General features: G+C 34.7%; 1 pseudogene; it reads left to right on the top strand.

Moving 5' to 3' along the window:
• Positions 1-22,145, top strand: part of LOC128172969 (receptor-type tyrosine-protein phosphatase epsilon-like) — a 113,635-nt pseudogene that overhangs the window by 1,205 nt on the left and 90,285 nt on the right.

The following is a 22,145-nucleotide window of genomic DNA, read 5'->3' as shown; positions in this document are numbered from 1 at the left end:
ACAAAAATCAGGGGTAGGATCTTTTGCCATGAACATGTGAGCATACTCTGTTTGCCGGTCCAAATTGCCGTGTGATTTTTGTAGCAAATCCGGTGATGAATTATTATTTTTTTTTAAGTATTCAATGCTTTGGTTTGACATTTTTAATAGGCAGCAAAAATGTAAGTTTTATTCGTTTATTCATAAAATTTTAAGATACGACGGACAATATTAAACTATTAATAATAAGAGTCTTTATTTATCTAACCGATATTGACCAAATCAAAATATAAACTAACATGAATTTTATCCAGGAAAAAGTGAAAACATTAGATATTGCACAATGCATCAGTGTATTTCTCTCTAAAAGTTGTAATGATTAATGAATGTAAATAGAAAATCATATGAGCTTTTAGTTATCAATCGCTAAATAAAAGAAAAAAATTTTTGATGATGATATTTTCATAATTTTCCAGTTTAAACTTTCATTTTTTTTATTTTGAAAGACTCCAAGAAGATATAACTTGGATGTGTATGCATTTTTTTTTTTGTTTTTTAACATATGCATATAAACTCAAAACAGAAAGTTTACTGAGTTATTTAACTTATTTGATAAATGTGTTTTAGTACTCAAATATTAAACAACGAAATTATTTGCAAATGAATATGAAGAATGATCCCTTATTTAATGGAATGATATATCAGGTACTTTGAGATATATATACATATATATAGTTATTTGTTTTATTGCAAAATTATATATATATATATATATATATATATATATATATATATATATATATATATATATATATTTATTTATTTATTTATATATATATATATATATATATATATATATATATATATATATATATATATATATATATATATATATATATTTATTTATTTATTTATTTATATATATGGTGTATATTACCCCCGTGTTAAACCTTTGTTTTATCAAACGGGAAATGCTTTGTTAAATACTTCCGGTCCGAACTATTTTTGACACAGCCCCTCGCCTCAACGTTTCAGTGACCCATTTTCGAAGATTTGCTAGTACTTTCAGCATAACTATATGTAACCTAGCAGTCAAGGAAAATGAAGATGGTGTACTGTGTATCTGATGACTTTATTTTTATTTTGAATATAGAGGCATTGACCTACAAAGTAATACATTATATGAGAAAACTGACAAAACGATAGAAAATACATTAGCTATAAGTTACCACAAATACATTATACGTTTCATAAAAACCAATTACAGTGCGTACTGTAAAGAAAGCTAACCTTTAAACTTTACAGACACACTCCAAGTATTGGTACTTTAATTACAAAAATACACTTTAGTATTGATAATGCAATTAAAATAAAACCAGAGACTAAACATTTACACTGATAAGTAATACATAAGTGAATATGAAATTTACATACCATGAGATGCCACAGATATCAACCGGATGGTATTTTCTTGAAACGATATACTGCTCTAACTTAATTAGAATTATAGGTAACTTATGTATACACCTAGCTTCAAAATAATTGGTTAAAATTATGAACCAATGAAATTACAGCTAGGAAGAACTCAATTTACTAGCGCAGTAAAACTTTGACTGGTATAATTTTAAGATTCTATTGAACAAAACGAAAAATAGAAAATACAAAACGAATAAATACACATAGACATATTACTCTACTATCACACATATATATGTATATATATATATATATATATATATATATATATATATATATATATATATATATATATATATATATATATATATACCACAAAAGTTGATATGAAATGGATTTTGTCAAAGATTTAAACTACAAATATGACGAAAAACATAACTTCGTAGCACAGGCGTCGGAACCGGGGGAAGGGGGGGGGGGGGCTGAACACTTTTTTGCAAAGTTATACATAACCGTAACCAAAAGACCCTTTTTTCTTGTTTGTCAAAGTTTTTGAGAAGTTAAGCCCCTTCCAATTTTCAATTTGCTTTGTGTAGTTTATAAAACTGCAAATTACGTTAACTATCAAGGAATTCATCCTGACGACGCGATGAAGGTTGTGTTCAACAAGAATTTTATTCCACCACCAGTAAGCGTCCTTATTCACTATTTTCAATTTCGTAAAATAAGGCTAGTGTTTGTTTTATAAAATATCAACAACTGTTCCTGGTTCGAGACAATTCAAACCAACGAGCATTCCCAACTTTGTGTATGTCAACAATCTTGATTATTCAAATCTTCTGATCAGTGTTTCCACATCGCGGCTATGTTAAGGCTGTCCGAAGCTAAATATATATCGAAAATTGATACTATTTTAATTATCGAAAAATACTTTAACCGAGCGAGTTTCTTTAAACTTTTATTACATAAATTAACAGTGACATTCAACACTATATTTGATGTATTTTTGTGACGTCATATATTTTTTTAAGCACGTGACGGATGTATTCTTACACGGTAAATAATCTAAAAGTGAATAATGACATTAAATCAAAAATATTTTTATGAAAATCCTTCGATAAGTAATGCATTTTGCAGTTCTTGCTGGAGGTTCATATAAATATTTCGTTTATTTCAAATATTGTCAAAACAGTTCGCACCGCCATCGAAATTAGGCACATTTTTACCTTTTAGGCTCGATTTAAACACAATCTGGTCAATCGGTAGGTTTCCCCCAGCAAAAATCACATTGGTACTTATTTTCCCTCCTGATTTGGCGTAAAATATACTAAGATTGTTTTTATCTTTCACTTGCGCCAAGCCGTTTTTTTATATGCATATATATATCACCATTCATTCACACGTAGCAGGGGGGGGGGGGTTCTCAAAACCATTAGTTTATGAATAGTTATTTACCTATTGCGAAGCTTTAAAACTGTTGATTTTTTTTATACTCCATATCGGTGATATTGAATTCATTAACACTAGTATTTACAACAGTGTCTATGTAAAGGAGTGAAGCGGTTTTATTATGCACAATGAATATTACTTATTGCGTTACGATACATTCCCTAAGAAAGATTGAAAGGAATGCAGATCGTGACGTCAAAGTTAACTATGACGTCATATCTTATGAAGTACAGACAAATGACTTTCTACATATCGCTGTGAAATTAATCAGACAGCCTTAACATAGCCGCGATAATCAAGTGAATAAGCTCAAAGAAAAATTAGTTAGAGCTAAAAAATTATTTCAAGGTTTATTTCAGTGATACTTTACATAAAAAAAGTTAGAATTATCTCAGAAATGACGTACTAAATTGTATTGCGCAAGGACACAATAACTGCATATAACAAAGCTGCCACATTGTTTTTAATCTTTGAAAAAAATCAATTCGGGTCAAATAAGGGACTGTCTCAAAAGCTTCATAATAAAAATCAAATTGTATGAGATTATTAGAACATCTTTAATTGTGTGATTTTTTTATTTGCTTTATCCAACTCGTTGAAATGGTTATATTCGCTAGGCAAGCATCGCGAATATTATTAAACAGAATAGAATACACAGTGGTCGGCGAATTATATATATATATATATATATATATATATATATATATATATTTATTATATATATATATTTATTATATATATATATATATATATATATATATATATATATATATATATATATATATATATATATATAATCCAAAATAAGTAAAGTTAATCCACACAAGTAATAAATAATAAAAAATAACAGAAAGCCAATTCAAAACTCTACCAGTTTCATTAAAATCTTCCGGAGTTTTGAACAATCACCATAGATACATAAGATACATACATTTCAAATGATCATTGTGACGTCATATAACATCAAGTATATGTTGCGCTTTTCAGAGTTCATTATGACGTCATAGTATAAGCGTTTTGTAATAGTACGGGAAAAACATATAATATATTCAAGCGCAACATATACTTGATGTTATATGACGTCACAATGATCATTTGAAATGTATGTATCTTATGTATCTATGGTGATTGTTCAAAACTCCTGAAGATTTTTATGAAACCGGTAGAGTTTTGAATCAGCTTTCTGTTATTTTTTATTATATATATATATATATATATATATATATATATATATATATATATATATATATATATATATATATATATATATATAGAAAATAATAAAGACAAGGCTCTGTGTTCAGGATGCTTTATATGTACAAAAAGGTGATTCTGTAAATAAATATAAACACATATAAATATATATACAACTTATACACAGTAATTCGTTACGGTTTAAATAAACCTTTTAACTTTATTATAATCTTAGTTTACTTTATGTAGATACTAAGAAAAGTTATGTTATATAAATTAATACAATAAATACCTTGTGCGAGGTGTTGGTGTACAAAATCGCCGGACCCACAGTGAAACAAAATCAAGTTACCGGGTTTTATAATAATAGAAATGATCTGATTCGATAATAGAGAGGTTAAGCATTTGAACGTGTACGAGTACGTGTAATTAGGGGAATCCCCTAGTTATATGTGTATTACGTCATAATTTCTGCATACCGCGTAAATCTTCAAGTTGTACAAAACGTGTAGAATCAAAAGTACACGTAGGTGAAAACTTGTAGCATTTTAAAATAAAAATATGGACTTTGTGTTGATCAAGCATTGTTTTAATTAAAGCAGACGATAAATTGAGGACGACTGTTGTTTTGGTTTCATCAAATTCATAGAATTATTTAATAAACAGCGAGAGTAAACTGAACATGTTGAACAAATTAAATCTAATGATTTTACACGTTCGCTTACACGTACAGATTATTAAACCTACCCTTAAGTTTGGTACGTGTACGTGTAAACATACTTGTAGCTCCACACGTACCCGTAGACGTACATGTTCAAATGCTTAACCTCTCTAATATTAGCCAATGGGAAAAACGGTCAATAGAAAAGGAAAGAAAGTGTTCACCTACTCAATCCACCTGCGCACAAGAACAAGCGTAACTTGATTAATAGTTAGATATTGTAAATTTTAAATCTGCCCACATACTCCCCTGCTTTAAATTGATCGTCTCGATAAAAATCAAAACTTACACAAACTAATCAATATAATACTATATATATAAATCAAATGTTCAATATACGTATCACATTCACAGTCTATGATTCTTAATCCCACATACCCTTCTGTTTATCGCGTAATCGCAAACCTCGACGAAGAGATAGGGATGGCTTAACGTCACGTGCGGTGTAATTGTCACTGCTTATATATTTCGGCGGCACGCGTTTGATATCACGTCTATAAAGGGTACGCTGCTTTCCAGTGTCTGAAACAACTGTATACACACTGTCTTTGGCTGTTTGAACACTGTATCTTGTTGTACTCCAAAGGTCTTGAAGTTTGTGTCTTCCTGTAAAACCTCTGTTTCTTATGAAAACTTCGTCACCCACACCAATCGGATGATCCACCATTTTTGCGTCGAAGCGATCTTTCCTCCGTGATGCATTTCTTTCCAGGTTTCTCTGAGCATGCTGGAATAATTCACTTACATTATTTCTGTGCTCTTGAATGAATTCATCGTAATTCACATCACATCACATGACGACACAATAAAATCGACTGGAATTTTAGGTTTTGGAATTTGGAGACACATTGTACGCAAAAGTAACATCGGATAAATGATCTGGCCAGAGTTTCTTCTTATGTGGTGGTAGAGTTCTGCGTAAATCGTGAACAGTGCGGTTAAAACGTTCTGTCTGTCCATTGCCTTCGGGATGGTAAGCTGTTGTTCTTGACTTTTGTATGTCGTAGAGTTTGCAGAGTTGTTTAATAATATCCGACTCAAAGTTTCTTCCCCGATCGCTATGAATTTTTTCCGGTGCACCATAGCGATGAAACCACTGCTGAATCAAACACAACGCAACAGTAAAAGCTTTCTGACCACGGGTGGCCACTGCTTGTGTGAATTTGGTAAAAACATCTGTCATCACAAATACATTTTCCTTACCCTTCGATGATTCCAATACTGTGAAATCAATGGCTAGAATTTGCAGAGGTCGGTTTGCTAGTAAGTGGTTCATAGCTGGTTTAATCTGTTGGTTTTCTGATTTGGCTACACAACAACGTTCACAGTTCTTGCAATATTCTTTGATATCACTAAACATCCTAGGCCAATTACACCGGTCTTTAATAACACTGAATGATCTTTCGATTCCCTGGTGACCAAGGTTGTCATGACACTGTTTAAGAATTTCCAGTTTCAGTGAAGATGGTAAAGCATACTGTTTGGTTTGTCCATTAACCGGATCACACACAGTTCTGTAAAGTATTCCGTTATCCATACGATTCCACTGTCTGAGAAGAATATTCACAGCCGTTTCACAGTTTTTCCCTTTCTTCTTTCTTTGGATATACCCCCTGTTTCCAGAACTGTAAAAACTGATGAATGTCTTTGTCCTGAGACTGTAAGCGTTTCAGATCACTTTGACTGTATTGACATATCACATCAAATGATTCTTGACACATTCTCTGTTCCACACACATAACATCTTTTGGAATTTCAGACGACCAGAGGTTTCCTAGACTGGTTGATGGGGTAAGTATTCCTTCTTCACTCACTGACTTACGTGAAAGAGCATCTGCATTCGAATTGTGTTTTCCACTGCGATATTTGATTTCAAAGTTGAAGAGAGCCAACTGTGAGACCCAGCGTTGTTCGTATGCACTCAATTTAGAAGACTGTAGATACACAAGCGGATTATTGTCGGTATAAACGGTAAAAGAAGAGTTCACTAAATAATCCCCGAATTTGTCGGTAATACTCCAATACAATGCTAAAAGTTCCAGACGCCGCGAACTGTTATTCTTTACATTCCGTCCGTTTGGACGAAGTGATCTGCTGGCGTAAGCAATAACATGTAATTGACCATCTTGGAGTTGCGAAAGTACCGCTCCGAGACCGTTGAGACTTGCATCGACTTTAAGCACAAATGTTTTTTTTGTAATCGGCATATCCTAGAATTGGTGCACTGGTAAGTAATTCTTTTAATAACACAAATGATTTTTCACATTCACTATTCCACTTTTCACCGAACAATTTCTTAGATGCATTCGGAAACTTTCTGATTAAATTGTACAATGGCGCAGCAACTTTCGCAAAAGACTGAATAAAACGTCTATAATATGACGCCAATCAAAGAAATGAACGTTACTGTTTACGGTGTTGACGGTGTTGCCCAGTCACTCACAGCTTGCACTTTTTGAGGATCTGTGTTAATTCCATGCTTTGATACTATGTGCCCCAGATATTTAACTTCCTCTATGAAAAAATCACATTGAGATGGTTTTAATTTAAGTTCATGCTGACGAAGTTTCTGAAATACTACTTCCAATCTCTGAATTGATTCTTCGACAGTCCGTGAAAACACAATAATATCATTTAAGAATACCAGGAGTATCTGGAAAACTTCATCACGGAAACAGTGCTGCATAAGTCTTTGAAAGGTGGCGGAAGCGTTACACAGACCGAACGGCATGGTGTTAAATTCGTATAGTCCAAATGGTGTAGTAAATGCTGTTTTATTTTTGTCGTTCCGTCTACTGCAACTTGGTTATATCCTGAAGTCAAATCCATGGTCGAGAAATAACGGGAACCGCACAGTGTATCAAATGATTCTTCAACACGGAGGAGAGGATATACGTCTTTGATTGTCTTAGAGTTTAACTTCCGATAATCAACGCACAGACGTAATTCACCATTCTTCTTGCGAACAATAACAATTAGTGATGCATACGCACTGGTACTTTCTCTTATAATATCCCTATGTAATAGCTGCATACGCACTGGTACTTTCTCTTATAATATCCCTATGTAATAGCTCTCTAATATGTTATTTAACTTCCTCAAATTGCGTCGGGGGAATGCGTCGATATGGTAGATTGACCGGTACTCCATCCGTCAGCGTTATTTTATGTTTTACCGAATCTGTAAATCCTGTGTCTAAATCCCACTTTGAAAATACGTCTGTGAAATAGTGATTCTATGTTTCGTTTCTCTTGGTCTGTCGCGTCAACTTTGTCCAACTTTACAGGAATACGGAACTCTGGATCACAGGAACGTTCGGTAGTGGATTCTGTCACATAACACTGCACAAATATTTCCTGTACTGTGCCACAACTGGAAAACTGCACAGGGTCACTAATCTCATTGACAACTTCTTCTCCTTTTGATAATATAGCAATGCGTGTTCGAGGTGAAATCCAGACATCAGAATCGGTTATGTTCGCAAGCCGCAAATAGAAATGGCCCTTGATCACTTGAACGAATGTCCGGACTATAACAATGCTGTCACTCAGGTGCTCGCTATGCGACAATGGTTCTGCCACGGCTGAGTAATTTCCAGGTATTGGCGGCCCAGTAGTGTTGATCAGGATCACAGATCTAGCGGGGACTCTAACGGGATGTCGCGCAGACACTTTAGCAAAACCATACACAGTTCTGTTCTCTTGATCACACACTCGGAATGCTGACTTAATTTTCGAATTGCAGGATATTTCAGACACTTTCTCGTGATAATAATTTCCATGCTTTTGAATAAAAATGTCTCTGCACTGTCCAATAATGTTCATTCCTAAAATGCCCGGGATATTGTGTTTACATTTTCGAGTCATCCCATCTTCTGTATCTTATCAGGATACCGCAATCTTCTATAACGTTTCCCATACATTCAACATCAGCTTCTATGTATCCGATATAAGGGATTGAAATTCCATTTGCTGCTTTTAAATTCAAATTCACATCATTTTTTGTATTCTTACAGAGTGTTTCGATGTTGTTTCTATAAAAACTTTCCGTTAATGTAGTCACCATAGACCCAGTGTCTAACAAACAGTTAATTTCTACACCAAACATTTTAATTTTAACTGTAGGGCTCTGACCAATAATATGATTGACACAGGTTGAGTCCTCTTTATTTCCTACTGATGTCGGTCTGCTCATCAGCAGGATCTATTTTTCCGATTATTGGTAATTTGCCGAAGTGAGATTTCTTGGACAGTTTCTTTGGATATGATTTTGGCTTTTACATGTACAGCAACGGCGGCGGATATGGTAATAGGTATTGTTCTTTGGATTTGGATAAAGTTTGCCGTTAAAGTAACTTTGTAAGATTGTCGATGTTTTGTTCCTGCCGTTGACTTTTAAGTTTTTGTCAATTCTGTGAGTAGTTTTCTCTGACTTCTGTGAAGATTCTGCGGCCTGTTTTTCTGTAGTATGTCTGCCTGTTGAGCACTTTCAGCGGTTCTTTTCTTCATCCTCTGAAAACAATGTTGCTTCGTCCCGAACGTCTAGAAAATGTATATCCGGCTGTTGACGAATAAGTCGTTTTAATTCTCTACGTAATGAGATATCATTCACATTTTGCGCAAATTGTTCACACAGGGTCAAATCAGGGTTTGGAATAATATCGGTGTTTTTCGTCGTAATTTTCTTGATGAGGTTCATCAGAGCGTAACTGTATTCACGTAAAGACTCCCCCACCATCTATTTCCGCTCAAAGAAATTTCTCTGTAGGACTGTTATTCTTTCTTTGTCTCCAAATTTTTCACTTAAAATACGCAACACTTTTGTTGGATTGCTTCTTTCTTCATATGGCCGATACTTGATTTCTTTTTGCCAATCCAGTCAGATTTGAATACTGTTGACGTACTTTGTCCGCGTGGTATTAATTTACGCTATGAATGCGGGCACAAATTTTCCGCAGAATTTTTTCCCAGGATACTTAAAGTGCATTTTGGAACGAAATTTTGAAATTGCATTACATGAATAAGGATAACTGGAAGTTATTACATTATATAACACTTGCCTATACGTGTACCCAATGTATATCGTTTTTATATATGCAAACTGTCAAACAATTTTGTATTGAGAATTCACATAATAAATAATTTAATCTCCTAAAGATTTGAATTTTCTGTAAATTTACTTGCATGAAATTTAAACTTCTCCCAGCTTGAAATAACGGCATGTGTCAGAAGACAAATAACCCCAAGCGGGTCTGTCTTTCAACGACCCAATTAACTACACGCTAAGACCTGTGTTTTTACTGCAATATTTAGATCCCTTTGTGCTCTGACTTTTAATTGATAAAACTGATCAACTCATAATTTAAACGACATGTGAACCTATAAATTGACAGTTAATAAAGATTTAAATATTTGTCGTAACATCTTGACGGCTAACTTATGACTACCGACCAGTGCACAACCGATCAATACTGTTCACTGTGAACAGTTCTTACAATTTAAGTCCAAATTGGACAAATTCTAGGTAATGAAAATCGCTCAGAACTGAATTTAATAATATTTATTCAAATGATTTTTTTCCATTCAAAGAATCCGCGTATTTACCCGCGAATTAAATTGATATTGTGATTACGTGGAATTATGACCCCGTGGAAAAAAATACGTCTACAGTATATGAAGTCGGTACTTTCTTCTCTATTCATACGGTGACTTTTGATGACATGTTCAACTTCTTCTATCCAGTCGTCGACATGAATATCGTCTTTATCTTCATTTCCGCTGAATTTCTGCACATTACGGACTGGTTTTAGATAAGTAGTTTTGGATTTGTATTCTTCGTTGTCCTCATCTATGCGTCTATCGAGTTCTTTTTGTAGAGTTTTTATTTGTTGTCTTAATTTCTTTGTCGTCATGGTTCGGCGTTTAAAGGTATTTCTATCAAAAGAGGTAACGGTACGTTCCGGACTTTTCACAGGTGAGTTGTTTTCAGCGATGACTGCTCACTGGATTTTGTAGAATTTTCTTCCTCGCACAAGAATCACCATTGACTTTAGATACCGGCGACGCCATTTGTGACCGAGTAAATAATAAAGACAAGGTTCTGTGTTCAGGATGTTTTATATGTACAAAAAGGTGATTCTGTAAATAAATATAAACACATATAAATATATATATATATATACAATTTATACACAGTAATTCGTTATGGTTTAAATAAACCTTCAAACTTTATTATAATCTTAGTTTACTTTATGTAGATACTAAGAAAAGTTATGTTATATAAATTAATACAATAAATACCTTGTGCGAGGTGTTGGTGTACAAAATCGCCGGACCCACAGTGAAACAAAATCAAAAGTTACCGGGTTTTATAATAATAGAAATTATCTGATTCGATAATATTAGCCAATGGGAACAACGGCCAATAGAAAAGTAAAGAAAGTGTTTACCAACTCAATCCACCTGCGCACAAGAACAAGCGTAACTTGATTAATAGTTAGATATTGTAAATTTTAAATCTGCCCACAATATATATATTCTTTTTTATCTTAAGATGATATATCCCGCAACAAAATCGCCACCCAATTACATACCTACGCAGACACGGTCGCTACAAAGCAGTACGACGCCAATGACGCAGTTGATGGAAACCCAGCGACATGTATGAGAACAAAAGCAATAGGAACACAATCTCCTGAAAAGACGGTGTGGTGGAAAGTGGATCTTGGTGGAGTTTTCAACATTTACAGAATAAATGTCTTGTTTAAAAAATACGACGAATCGGTCGGTGTGTATTACTGTAATAAATACTATAATTACCTCAAACAAACTACAAACATGAATAATTCTTATCAGGCTCTGTTTGGGAAATATCATTAACACTTTTTTTTCCACAACTGAACGATTTTAATGCCACCGTTGTTCAATTGAATACCAAATGAAATGGCCAAGCATTTTTAATCTCACCACAAAGCCCTATAGGACAAACCATTTTCATTTATAAATATTGAAAACAAAGTAAATATTACACGAATCACAAGAACTCGTCTATTACACATAGCGACAAAAATGAATTTATATTGGACAATGAAACTACGTGGCACAAAGGTAGGAAAAAGTGAAAGTAAACTATGTGATATTATAATTAATATAAACCAAAGTCATTTTTATATAGATATTCGAGTAATATATTAAACACATTAATGTGCCTTTAAATACTTTGCAGAAATCCGACAAAGAGGACGATTTGCAGGATTTTCCCTGTTTGTATCAAAAACTGGTGCTTTACAAGATTCCACTCTGTGTTATAAGGACGGGACTCAGTTACCACCCCTTAACTTTACAACAATTTGTACAGAATCCGGACGTTATGTAATATTTTACAACCAAAGGTTGGACGGAGTAAATTATCCAAATGGATATGAAATCATCAATGTCTTTACAGAGTTATGCGAAGTTAAAGTTCAAGGTAAAACACACAAAGAAAATGAAAACCTTATAGTAACATAATTATGACAACAAAAAATGTCTTTGATTGTTAGAACTTAAATAACGGTATTTAAAAATGTTTAAACTCATTTGATTGTACACTTTTTTAGTCTAATATCAAACTTCAATTGTTGTAGAGGCTAATGCTGCCTCTTCAGTATGGTACTTCAGTTTGTGCTTTCAGGGGTGTACACTGCCAAACAGATTTATGTTTTCTCATGCTGCACAACCTCACCGCAGCTCTGTTCTGCTGTCTGATAAATGAACGCAACACTTTTGCATGATGAAATATGTCATTTATTAAAAATGACGAAAGTAAAGAAAAATATAAACAACATAGAAAGGGATCAGACCTTAAAACTGTTCACACAAAATGTTAAATAACTTAACAATATTCTAATTCCCTTAAATTACAGAAAATGTGTTCTCTTATCTCCCATAAAAGAACCTGAAGTACTCTATCTGATACCTTTTTGTGACAACTTCTTCTAAACGTAAAAGGCGTTAAAACAAAGAAGAAAAGGACTTTGCAAAAGTACCCGATTTGATGCATTTGGAACCAAAAAAAAACTAATGCAGAGATAATTTTGTGCATTATGCTCAGTGTTATTGGTAATCTCGCATCTTGGGAAGTAAGAAGCTTGTGACAGCCTTTAAGGAGTTTTCGAACAATAAATGTTTATGTTGGATCAGGCACATTTACAATTTTGTGTATATAATTCAGAGCATATACATGTGATGCAATGCTACTGGAACGGTATTATTTTTTTCAAACAGGAAACCAATAAAATTACAAATATCAATGGTAGATAAAGGTAACGACACTGGATTCTTTCGAAATGTGAGAAAAAGTTCTCATGAACATCTGTATGATAAACGTGCAGAAGAAGATGAAGCCGCAACTAAGATTGTTAAAAAGGTTAAAAAAAAGTTATTGTTCATAAAGGCAGGTCGCATTCCAAGTAGAAATTTTTGTATTTGTTAGGAACCCGGACCGGTCGACCTGCCCTGGTCTTATGAAAAATATTGTAAGAATATCCAGGAGAAGACTGACTGTTATCAATACTCCAAGGTTGTAATTCCAATTTCAATGTTGCTTGTTTCAACCTCGAGATCTGGTGAAGAGGGATCTTCATGGTCTTCTGGAAAATCCTGATTACTAGAGAAGTCATCTGTCTGAAAATATTGGTGTTGCAACCTGCAAAGCCACACTGGAATTTCCCGACCCTGGTACATATTTTATTTGTCATGATGAATGATGTGCTTTTTCTTTCTGTCTCTTATAGTGTATAGCGGGGGTCTACAGGCAACAACTAAGTATGACCCAGTCCAGGGTGCCCTCAGCTTCTGGGACTGGCCAACTTTAGTGGTAGAGTCCAATTTGTACACCAGATCTCCGACACTGTAATGATGTTCCACGACTCGCAAGTCATAGTCGCGTTTCTGTCTATGCTGTGTGTATTTCAGATTCTGGCGGGCACAAGCTTAAGCACGGGCTATCAGCAAGTGTAAGGCTTAGATCAGCAATCCATTCATCTGCAGTCTGTGGTGACAAATGTCCTGGTATGTTGCCGGTTATAGGGTGTACTGGTTGTACCACTTCTCGTCCAAGCATTAGTCTGTTAGGTGTGTATCCAGTTGGTCGGTGCACAGTGGAATGCAAAGCCATTGGCAGAAGCGGTAAATCTTTATCCAAATTTCTCTTGTCCTTCTCAGTATAACATCTAATCATCTGGAGGACTGTTGTATTATATCTTTCCACGTGTCCATCTGATGATAGATGGTATGGGGTAGTTCTGGTCTTGGCTATCTGTAACTCATCACATAGTGCTCGAAACAAGTTGCTATCAAAATTGCGACCTTGGGCAGTATGCACTTCCAAGGGGCACCCAAAAGTGACGACAAAGTGGGAAAAAAAAGTTGTGAGCAACAAAAACGCTGTTTGTTTTTGTAAAGCTGCTATTTCTTTCCATTTAGAAAACTGGTCTTTCAACATTAGTATATAATTGTTTCTAGATTGACTGGTATTAAACGGACCCAAAATGTTTAAATGTACCCTCTCCATTGGAAATCCTGCATGATAAGACTTAAGGGTAGCTGTAGGTTTGATATGAGGCTTCTTATTTTGATTGCAGGTGGTACACCCCTTTACATACTCTCTACAATCTTGTAATAAATTATGCCAGTAGAAGGACTGCTTAACCCTGTTGTATGTCTTCTGCTGCCCCAAATGTCCTGCAGACTTGGTATCATGACAAAAACGTAGAACTGTTTTCTTGAGACATGTTGGTACTACAAAGCAGAATATCTCCTATCAACTTTGTCGATCCACTCATAATACAGGACACCATTTTTAATGTAAAGGAACTCTCTAAACAACCAGAGTGTCCTAGTGGCAGGGTTTCCAAATGTAGTCGCGACTTTTTGCGGTTTTCGTCCTTCACTAGCCAGGTCCTGACGATGCCTATATCTGTATCCTCTAGCTGCATGGTGGCAATGTCTTCTGCAGAGTACCCCTCAATCTAGGATACTGGCAAGTGGGGATCATCTTATAATTGGCTGCAAGGATGTTGAAAGCGTCATCTGGTTTTCCCGTCTGAGAGTTGTCTGCTGGGGCACATTTCCTTGACAGAGGGATCACATCGTTTACATTCGTTTCGAATCTTGACCATTGATTATGGGCCTTTACACAGTAGCCACATCCACCACACGGAAGGCTTTCAGGCAATGTACCTGCAGCATAGCAATCACATACTGGCCTATCATCTGGAATTCGGCTCAGAGCATCTGCATTAGTGTGTTTATTTCCTGGATGATTTAAATTTCCATGTCAAATTGAGCCAGTTCCTCTAGCCAGCGTGCTAGTTGACCTTAAATGGGCTTAAATCGCATTAGCCAGACGAGACTATTGTGGTCAGTATGAACCATAAATCGTCTGGCTAGTAGATAGGGTCGGAAATGCCGACAGAATTTTACCATTGCTAATAGCTCTTTCCTCGGGGTGCAGTGCTTCCTCTAGGGTTTAAAAAGCACATGACTAGCTTAGCAGATTACCGTTTCCTTTCCGCTTTGGACCTTTGAAAGTACTGCGCCGACGGCATCAGTGTCCAAACAAACAAACCATCAGGGCGTGGGTATGGTAGGCATGGAACAGTTACCAATGCAGTCTTTGCTCGAAGGAAAGCCTCTTCATGTGTATCTTCCCATTTGAAATTTCCTTTTCTATATGCTAAATCATACAAACATGCACTCAATGAAGCAAAGTCCTTAAGGTGATCCCTATGGTAGTTTAAGAAACCCAGAAAGGCTAACACATCATTCTGGTTCATTGGACGAGGCTCTGCCTTTATTGCTTCTTTTTTGGAAGGGGCGATATAATTTGCAGATGAGCTGACAGCCTTTCCTAAGAATTCTGTCTCGGGACGAAATAAATCAAACTTCTTCGGCTTTATTTTTAGAGAGTACTCTCTAAACCTTTGTAATGTAGTTCTTACATTAGCATGAACATTGCAGTGCCCTTAATGGCGTTGACTTGAACTTTGCATCTACAACTACGCTTTTTTCCTTTTGACTTTATTATCATAGCTTCAAGAACTAGGCCTTTCTGTTGTGAACCAAATCTAGGCCATTTGATCTGGTCCTTAGTGTTTAAACCCTCATCCTTAGCACTACCCACTCTTACAGGTGAGAGCGAGGGTGCCCCACTCTGTCAATGGGTCTTGTGCTGTCGATAGTATGACATTGCGGATGATTTGTCTTGTTGACCGTACTGAGGGCGCATAGGGCTCCGATCATAAAGCTTTTTACCTTGCGGACCATCTGAAAATCATCTTGGGCTCCTCCCTCTCATATTTTGGCTTGGTGACCTGAACCGATCTTGTCTGAGTTTCAAATACCTTGGTAAGAATGTCAATTTGTACCTGAAAGTTACCAGTGGAACCTGTACAAGCTGTCTTATTTGAATCATCTTGAAATGTGACTTGGCGTTGATAGTAGGCGTTGGCTTTTACTCAAAAGAGCGCTCTATTATTGGCTAAAGCAGTTTAAACAAACTTTCAAGCTTTGCGGATGGTACGAGGTTCCATATTTATTGCATGTCTTGCCGCACTTTTGTCTCTGCAGTCTTTAAGGAAAGTCTCTTCTGCCATCTCTTCTATGATATCACCTTCACATTCCTCATAAGCATCTAATTATAGAGAATGAACTCTTTGAGAAAAGTTTTCCATTGTTTCATTTTCATGTTGTTTTAAGAATAAAAGTTGTCTGCGAGCTACAACTGAGTCTCCTTTGTACGGAATCTCCTCTTTGAATACTTCTTAAGGATATGGTAGCCATTAACTCGACGGGCATATTCCAATGCAACACCCCATGCAGTCTACCAACTGACACAACTTCTTACTGTCATACCACTATCTCCTACCAACTGTTTTGGTTTTTTTTTTGGTAAATGAAAGCTTCCCAATTAGGCGAGTCAGTTCCTTTGAAGGTGGCCATTTTTGTTATGTTTGGGCTTTTGCTTCTGAATCATCTCTCTGTCTTTCATTTCCATGCTCAGTACTGACATTAACTGGAATGTCACGAAACTCCGGAATATCAATATTCAAATGGCTTCTTGGTCTGTCCCTTCGCCACCCATGACTACGTCCAGTGCTGGCAGCAAATTGGATGCTTCGAGGTGCAGAGTCACCATTATCTGATGAAGATGAGCTGGATCTGTATCGATGTCGCTTTCTTCTCTTGGATGATGTGCTTTGACTAGGAGCAGCTATGGGAGCCATTGACCCCACAGTAGTTTTCTGGTAGCTTGCTCTACCATCTGTGGTTCCCTTGAGAAAAGTTCCTCCTGCGGTTGTTTGATATATTCCGTTTGATGGGATAGCGTCTAGCGATTTGTTGATATCATCTTGTTGATTTCATATCCTTTGCAATTGTCTACACTGACTGTCCAAGCTGGAAAATAATAGTCTCCAATCGACTAAGGTGCATTTCAGATGACGTTTGGTCTACAGGCAAACCATTACTTAGTATATTTCTTTGGGGGGGGGGGGGGGTTAGCAACGACATTGGTATCTTAAGCAATGACAATTTGTTTTCCTGTATCCACTGTTGAATTGTTTCTATGCGAAAGTGAATTTCAGCAGCTAAAATTTCCTTTGTAAATTCTTGAGTTTCACGTAGCTTAATAATTCTGGCTGCTTTCTTCTTTCCAACCCCCCCCCCCCCCAAATGTCCGCAACTTTTGAGCACTGGCAGCATAGATATTGACAGCCATAGTAGTACAATTGTATGTAACCGTCATATTTGAGAAAAGGTTTATAACACAAAAACAGTTTGAGAGCCTCTGATCCTACCAACCTACTCTATGTATAAAGTAATATGGAAATAAGGGCAATTATTTCTTCAAAAAAATGATCCTAACATATAAAATCACACAATATATATATATACCACTGTCGTGTATCAGTGCTGGTAGTGACATGTTTAGATAACGTGAAAATGGCGTATCCATTGCAAAAACAACGAGTGTTGTGTCTTTTTTTCTATCGACAACGAGGTAAATATTAATTAAAATATCGTAATAATCATTCATATTTTTATGAAGGTTTTGCAGTTGAAAAAAGTGTACCTTATTTATGTTCATCGTTAATAAAAACAACTTATTTATAGGAAAATCAATCGTTAATGTGTCATTTAAACGCTAAAGCTAAGAACTATTTCTAGATTACGTACATAACATAATACATACTAAAAATCTGAAGCAGCCAAAATTAATTTTAAACATTACATTAACCAAATAAAATCAAACCAATGTCTTTTTAATACATTATTATGTATAAAAATAGCAATAACTTCATGCATCTGCTAAAGAAGTAGTACGGTTTGGATAAATAAATTATTCCGGTTTGGATGCTAAAATATAAATTGTGCAAATGGTACGGTTTAAATAATTTAAATTTATAGCATTTTTTATATTTTAGACATAGAGCAGTTTGCTTTTCATCGGTGTGCAACCAAAGATACATCTTTTTGAAAAATAGTGGATCATTCAATTACACAGCATGCAAAAGATATATTCAAAGCCAGATAAAAAGAACTTAACATACAGACGGTGAATTTTTCTTTCCTGTCCGACATTTTATAAACGTGATGAAACCAAACGAGGGGGACTAAAACTTGATGACTAAGTTCATTTCTTTAGACAAGCATGATTTTTTCCTCTGATAAAATGGTATATTTCGTATATAATTGATCAGAAATTGATTATTTAACGAATAAGGAATCATTCTTTGACCGAGTATCATGAGTTGATTATTTTGGTTGGGGTGTGGTCAAATCCAATAAAGCTCAAAACGAAATTATCACCTCATAATATCCAAAGAATGATTCCTTATTACTTATATTCATTTAATTCACAGCAATTGTACGCTTAAATATTTGAATATTAATAAGCAAACGTCATTTGAATTTATTGGACTGAATATGAACAAATTGATACGTAGTGTATCACATGAAAAAACACTGAACAATGTAAATATAGTTTTATCAAGTTTTTTTTACTAACATCTCAAAAAGAATACTTTCTTTAATTTTAATTTATTAAGAAAATATGAGTTAAAGCTCGAGGAACACAATGACATGTTTTAAGAAAAAGTTTATCTCCTTTAACCTGAAAAGCAATACATCATATAAACACCTTAACAGACAACTATCTACTTCTTTTATGGCAATCGACAATATGATGTGTTTTTGTTTTTAGTTACTTCACGATATCTTGAAGTAAGTTGAACTGAGAAAGTGCTTGGTAATAATACTATTAACATGAACCTCGTTTATATTCAATACAAAGCCAGTACATCGCTAAACGAAGAAAATTATACGATTATTTCACTCCCAGTGATATAATACAAAAAAAAAACATAGTTGTCTGCCAAGTCATATATTTACTCTGTTGTTAGAAATAGTTAGTCCAGAAAATTCAAGTGATGACGAGACCTAAGAAACATCGCCATTTTATATGTACATTTATTTAATCATAATTCTCACCAGACAATCAAAACGATAAATATGGTGGGTTTTTTTGTATTATATTACTGGGAGTGAAATAATCGTATAATTTTCTTCGTTTAGCGATGTACCGTCTCACTCTAGATGGAAGGTTAGGGTTAAATCAAAGTCAAAGAAAATGCAAACCTTCAGAATCAATTAAATATCAATGTTTTCAGTACATTAGTTCCATTTTATACAGGTTGTGATAATTCTAGTATCTACGGCATCAATTGTGACATCCCCTGTCCTGCCAACTGTAAAGACAACACATGTCACATACAGAGTGGAATATGTTCTTGTTGTAAACCTGGATGGAGTAATATGTATTGTAACTCAAGTAAGATGACAAATGTTATTTTAATTTTCTATTTTTTCTTCACATTTTCATATTTGTTTCCCTTTCAAATGAATCAAAACACTTTATTACAACAGTAATTAAATGTTAATATACTACTTTTCTGTAAAACAGAATGTAAGGAAGGATGGTATGGTGATAACTGTACTCAACCGTGTGTAGGACATTGTAAAGATGGCAGTACCTGTAACCACGTGACTGGTGTATGTGACAGAGGATGTGATGCTGGATGGACGGGGTCTACATGTGATAAAGGTAGTACATGCATTTGATATTTAACTTTTTAATGAACATTTTAATGATGTTGTCATATCAGTAAACAAATTATGCCTAAATTGTCCTTTTGACACATTAAGTTATACTTTTTAACATTGAATGTTGAAAGCATTTGAATATTAATGAAATAAGTATTAAGAATTACAGAAATATAGATACTGGTAAGTTAGCTACATTTAAATTACTATCTTGAAATAGCTACTAGTACCTTGCGTTGAAAGTTGGCTTAAAAACAACGAAATTTTAACATAACGAAAATATGTGTGTCTACAGTATTAAATGGTCCCCGGCCCTTCGATGTAAAAGTTTTACACCTTTTAAAAACATTATTGCGATCTTCTACTGGCTGTAATTTTTTAATTATATGTAGTACCTAGAGTCTCTGTACTGATAATCTGACGAAAGATGTAAATCAATTGGTATTTTTCGAGGGTTGTTGAGTGCCTTGTTAGCACTGGCTATTTGGTATTTGTATCAATATGCTGTGTGTGTGTGTGTAACCTTTTAATTTGCATAAGTTTGTTACCTAAAATTCCAAAAATATTAACATATCTTGCCACAATTATACTCGTGATAGTTTTAAATACAATTAATGAGCAATTATTGAATAGCTTGCATTTCAGTAAGAATATTTGTTATGGTATTGCCATTCAAAATCAAAAGTGATATTTTTTTCAGTTTACAATTTATCTTATGTTGCAAGTTCTCTGTTAAATCGCAGTCATGCATTCCAATATCATTCATACTGTTAGCTTTGTTTTTAAATGTCTCTAGAATCATACTTGTTAGAAAAAAGCGACATCTGTTTGTCGTTGCGAAACAAATCCTTTGCAACGTCGAAATAGATTTTAATTTGCCCTTGTGAATTTATTCATACACTATTTCGGCGCTGATTCCAACAGTCAACAGGCTAACATTTAAATCTTTAAGAACAGTCCAACCTAGAATTGAAGATAAATGATAATCTACGTTATTAAACTTTCATGTTAAATAGAGGCAGTTGATAATCTGTTCTATTAACCTCAGCGTTAGCAACACACTTAGCAACGGGTAACACAAGGAATTGTTACATGTGCTTAAATTATGCGCATACGGTTTGGCGTATAATTCACGCCATTTCTATATAAAAGCAGTATTTTTTTTCTAAAATTAAGACATTCAGTATAATAAAATGAATAGTACCTGTTTGGGAGAATAACAGTTGAAACTGACACCCCTCGTAAACCGTTGTCAACCTCCGCTTCGCGTCGGTTGACAATGGTTTCCTCGGGGTGTCAATTTCAACTGTTCCCTCCCAAACAGGCACTATTTATATAATATTAAATTGCAGACCAACTAAGTAATTGAAATGCAAAAGTGAAAAGGACAAATGATTGTTAAAGAAGCTCAAAGTTATCTGAGATGGTTTGAAAACTGGCCAATACTAACTATGATGTCAAATCATATTGACTCTTATGGATGTACGTTGGCAGTGCCGATCGATGTTGTTGTCTATCATTGGATGACGGCTGTATCTGTCCGTAAATGTACATCATAAATGTTGCTTAGATGGTGTCATTTTTACCTCACCGTACTAAAGGCGACTTATTTCTGTGTGCAGGTAGGATTTCGTCGACACTGTCTTTCGAATACATGTACTTCATACTATGTAATATAAGATAATAATTAGGTCAGTATTAAACATAGCACAAAAACATAAAATGACACTTGTTATATTTTTTTCAAGGGGTTGAACCTGGATTGTAGTATAGAAATCCGAACCTCTAACCATTAAGTCAAAACGTTTTTGTTAGATTTTGGCATGGGTATTACGTGAAACATGAAATCAAAAATGTTTCAGTAGGTTCTTATTTTGTATGGTTTGTTTGATAAGCTATATCGATAATAATAACGGTTATAGGTTGTGATGACGGGACCTATGGATACGACTGTGTCAACAACTGTAGTGGTCACTGTCTGAACGACTCTCCATGTAACAAACAGACTGGGCACTGTGATAGGGGATGTAAACCTGGATATACTAATGGAGACTGCGACAAACGTAAATTTAAATATCAATGTTTATATTACGCTATAAATGAATTTGTTTTTAGTTTGATATTTCAAACGTATCAGAAATTATCTTTTATTTTCAAACTAAAATTAATTGAATAGTTCTTAAAAAACTTGACCGAGTATTTCCGTCTTTGAATAGTGTGTTCACCTAGTCATTATGGAGTAG

Source organism: Crassostrea angulata, chromosome 2 (assembly GCF_025612915.1).
Source record: "Crassostrea angulata isolate pt1a10 chromosome 2, ASM2561291v2, whole genome shotgun sequence".
NCBI lineage: Eukaryota > Metazoa > Mollusca > Bivalvia > Ostreida > Ostreidae > Magallana > Magallana angulata.
Note: the sequence above shows the minus strand (reverse complement) of the source record. Positions and strands in the feature narration are given on the sequence as shown.